Source organism: Limulus polyphemus, unplaced genomic scaffold (assembly GCF_000517525.1).
Source record: "Limulus polyphemus unplaced genomic scaffold, Limulus_polyphemus-2.1.2 Scaffold10676, whole genome shotgun sequence".
Classification (NCBI taxonomy): domain Eukaryota; kingdom Metazoa; phylum Arthropoda; class Merostomata; order Xiphosura; family Limulidae; genus Limulus; species Limulus polyphemus.
Genome location: NW_013676286.1, coordinates 8,897 through 13,837, shown reverse-complemented (window position 1 = coordinate 13,837; position 4,941 = coordinate 8,897). Strand labels below are relative to the sequence as shown.

The 4,941-nt window shown below is 32.2% G+C and overlaps 1 non-coding gene across 1 annotated transcript; it reads right to left on the bottom strand.

Annotated features, from left to right (window-relative positions):
- Window positions 1-3,702: 3,702 nt before the first annotated feature.
- Trnas-gcu lies at window positions 3,703-3,784 on the bottom strand. The gene has a single exon. It is a non-coding gene; the product is annotated as a tRNA-Ser (tRNA).
- Window positions 3,785-4,941: the final 1,157 nt, after the last annotated feature.

The window sequence follows — 4,941 nt, the reverse complement described above, 5'->3', positions numbered from 1 at the left end:
GTGCGACGTTTCGAGCAGACGACCTTCGTTAGGCAGTAAAGACCGTATTACAATGATTTCTGAGCCTAATGCGCCTGCTCGAAACGTCGCACAACAATATACAAGAAAAGGTTTTCATTTAGACGTTTCAATTTTTTCTATATTATCATTTATCCAAATTATGATAGAGAAAGCGTTCATTGTAAGTAAAATGTTTCCCTATAGATAATAATATGTTGAAATTACAAAAATATATTCAAATTCATAGATTTTGTTATTATCTTTTTATATTGTTTAGCAATGTTCTTTTTATTTCTATTCATGTTTATATAATACCGAAGATTGGATATGTTATATTAAAATATTCCATATTGTCACGCCAGTCATGCTCTATCTGACAATCGTGTGTTTTGAGAACAGTTGTACAGTCGAAATTGTATTGCAAAAGGCTTCATAGTGTAAAGCTGTCATGTACAAAGCAACACACTCCTCCATGAGGCTTTCCATAACTTATCTAACGTTTGAGGTCGAAAATTTCCAAGCATTCGTTTCAACTATACTATTCAACGAAATCTATGATGCTTTGGTGACTTGACTGGTATGCCTTCGTTTAGAATGACTATTCCATTATCCAGATACTTGGGGTATGCCACGAATGGACGGGAGGTGAAACTTGAAGCCTTATATTCTTTGTGAACCTATACCCTTTTGACCTCTCATTTCCATGATTATTTCTATTCATATTTATATATTGCAGAAGATTGGGTATGTTATATTAAAATATTCCATATTGCCACGCCCAGTCATGCTCTAACGTGCGTTTAGACAATAGTTGTGTAGCCTAGTTTGTATTGCTAAAAGTTCTATTGTATAAGGCCGTCATGTACAAAGTAACACACTCCTCCACGAGGATTTCCATAACTTATTTAACGTTTGAGAATGAAAAATTCAAGCATTAGTTTCAACTATACTAGTCAACGAAATTCGTAGGCGCTGCCTTTGGTGACTTGACTTGTACGCCTTCGTTTCAAATAACTTGAATACCTATTTCATTATCCACCTGCTTGAGGTATGTAACGAATAGACAAGAGGTGAAACTGGAAGCCTTATATTCTTTGTGAACCTATACCTTGTTGATCTCTCATTACCAGGCGAGATATCCCTTGATTATGTTTCTTACTGTTGTCTGGAGCATGTAGACAGCTTTTCTGTTCTTGGATTCTTATCCGTTTCATGATGTCACACTATTCTTTACCACCGTTGGTGTACGGCTTGTTGTAGGCCTCTTTTTGGATGGTTTTTGTGTTCGAAGTTGACCCGTATTCCGTTGTTTAGCAAAGTCATTAGGTACAAGAGATATCTTAGTCTTGTAAAATCTAAGTCTTCGATCTGAACAATTCTTTATGATCTCAATGTATGGATATTTTGAGTCGAAAAAAATTGTCACACACTATTCCACAATAACACTAGCTACGTAACACCAAGCAATGTGAATATCTAATTTCGATAGATGACATTCAACCACAACTTTTACTCATCAACTAGAGGCCTTATAATTGTTTTTTTTTTAGTTTTTATCAAAAAATGTTTGTTTGTTTTAGTTAAGCACAAAGCTAAACAATGGGCTATCTATACTTTGCCCACCACAGGTATCGAAACCCAGTTTATAGCGTTGGAAGTCCGCAGACATACCGCTGCGCCACTAGGGTTACAGAAACAAATAGTTTTAAAGTTTCCAAAGTTGGATCTAAATTTGATTTTCACATCCGGTCTACATTGTTAGTTTGAACATTGATTCATTCTTTGCAAAGGTGCCTTTAAACGAAATAAAAGAATTAAGTAATAATTTCATTTTCAGGACGTTAGATATTATTATTATGTGAATAATTAAGAAATTTTTATTAAATTGTTGGAACCTTTTACTAAAGATTCTAATTTAGTTATTAAAAGTTGTCATCACAAGTGGTTTCAAGGTTCGTACAGTGTTCAGCTAATCTGTTTTTATGTCATTAGTAGAAAGACTTGTCTGAAAAGTTTGACCCATTTTATCACAAAAGATACATAGAAGACACCTTTGTTATTTCTAAAAAAATAAATTTGATGTATATGAACTTCAGATAGCCCTCGAGTAAGTTTGCTTTACTAACGAAGTAAATGTTACCATCAATCAGCATTTACTCGATTATATTTTTACTTCGATAGTTTCCTACCTCTTGAGGTAAAAAATAATTTAATTCACATTTTAATAGAATGAGCTTATTAAATAGTTAGTTTTTCCTTGTTTCTGTAGTTGGTGTTTTGCTAAAAACAAACAAACAAATAGTTCCTCTTAATTTAATTGACAATATTATTAATACGTATTATTAGGGAATTTATATATTTCTAGATTTAACAAACGTTCTTCAATTAAAGTATAGTTTATTCTATTTAACTGTGCTTTAGGTTTAAATAAAAATATGCAATTGTTTTAATATGTAAGATTCATCTTCAAATACAGCTTAGAATGGTCTTCAAACCGCTATTTCGATGAACTAATTACTTTGAATTTAAAAAAGATCGCTTTTAAATTACCTATAAATTTATAGGCCCAAATTGTAACCATGACAATGTTTGGCAAAATATTTTATGAAGGGTTAGAACGTTCTGTTAACTCAAAGTATATGAAAGTGCCTTACTCGATTAATAATAAAACGAAACAAAACATTTTCTCAAGGTAATTAGTTATCTTTCTTCTTTACATGCTATATTGCATTTATTTATTTTTATAAAAATATTTATAGGTACAATAACACAAACAATAAATTAAATTTTGTATGGCAGTAAATTTTGCTAAGGGTTACTCATTAGGTCACATATTAGGTCTAGATATTGATGTAAATGATTTCAGTTAAACATAATTTAAGAATTATTGCCAGTGCTGATGCATCCTATAAAGTTGTTCCGCTGTATTCAAATATTAGATAACAGAACGTTTCTTGTATAAAAGTATGATCTGTTGTTTTTTTATAAAATAACAAAACTAATAAACAGTTTTATCCACTATTACGGACAGGATCCTGTACAAGTATACAAGAATACTTCATAAGATAGCTATGTGAAAAATGAATTGTTATAGAAACTTAATTGCATCGAAAAATACGGCACATTATTTTTGTAAAAGATCATGTGTTTTTTAGTCACATTTCATTTGAACTTGTTGGATGAATTGTTAAATTCATCATATTATTAAAAAATTTCTTTCTTATTTATGATTATTATAGCCTTTAACAATAATATGAACAAGATGTTGACACCGTCAGACTAGGTAGCCAAGTGATAAAGACGATGAAGATTAGATCCATAAGGTTTTGCCTACCCCTCCCACCCCCAGTCAAACCCAGTGAGTTTGAATCCATCCTTCTTGACTTTCAGTTTATAGTTTGTGCGTAAGTAAGCAAATGGGTTTCAAAGATTTATTGTAAAAGTATAGGATAATCATTGTAGTTTTGTTTTCATCAGTAATTGTAATATGCAGTGTCAGTTATGTTTAAGTTTTGAAATATTAAATAAAAGCATTATTTCTTTTTGTGAGAAAAAGTCACCAGAAAGATTCTAAGTGATAAGTTCTCTTACATCATAAAATTACGAATTTTAATCAAGATCATTCTTACGTATGTTGTTTATGTCGTGAGTGGTTCAGTATACCCACTGTGTTATTATTAACAACAAAATGTTACATTATATCGACGAGGATGGGACTCGAACCCACGCAGGCATAGCCCAATGGATTAGCAGTCCATCGCCTTAACCACTCGGCCACCTCGTCTGTAAAAAATTTATGTCTCAGAAACTATAACCGTCATAAACGACGAAGTAAATATATTTGTTATTTTATGAAATAGAAAGCATTTCTAGTACTGTTCATCTTCCAAGGTACGAATACCAACTATTGGATAGTTGGCTATTGGCACCTACTTATTGCACCTCCTTCTTTGTCACTGTATGTTTTTATGCCAAAAACTGAGGTAGCAGAAGGCTTAAAGCTAATAGATGAGGAGAAGTATTCACAGAGAAACAGAACATCCTGAATTGTTAGATTTTGTATATTAATACTATCTTTATTGTCCTTTACATATCAGATATGTTTGGCAGGATGACATAACTAATATCTCTGGATAATCCATCTCATATATCAGCACTCTCAGTCACAGTCGTAGAAGAAATGTGAGAAACATTTGGTGGAATGCATATATGGAATGCATATATCCACCCCTTTATTTAATATACGTTCTTCTTCTTCTCTTTCTCAGTTCCTCCAGCTTTAGACTGCACATTATTCTTCTCTTTTGCCTAAAATAAAAAATAGAGTAAAATAGAGGTTTGCTGGGTTTAAATTTCGCGCAAAGTTACAGGAGAGCTTTTTACGCTAGCCGTCCCTGATTTAGCAGTGAAAAACCTGAGGAAAGGTTACTAGTCATCACCGCCCACCACCAATTCTTGGGCTGCTCTTTTTCTAACGAATTATGTGATTGATCGGCTGAAAGGGTGAGCAAATTTGGTTGGATGGGATTTTCAAATTCGCACCCTTAGATTGCAAGTCAAGAGCCCTAACCATCTAGGCCAAGATATTGGCAATAGGAATTTTCTGTAATAATATGGATATGTAATGTAGAACATTTGAATGAGTTATATTTTGAAATTGAAGGTTCAAGAGAGAAATAGAGATTGCTGAGAGAAATAGGCAAAACAGTAACATTATAACGATTTATATATCGATTTATATTATTTATTATAATGGTATGATTTTAGTGCTTAAAGATTAGTTCATCATTAATAGGTGTAAAGAAGCATCACAAACGTAAAAAGACTGTTAACAAATTCACAAGTTATGTTAGGAGCACGGTAAATAATTTGAAATATTAATATACTTTACTGAACGTCGTGATCATGTTTTTCTAATTAAAAGATACGATATTTAGATGG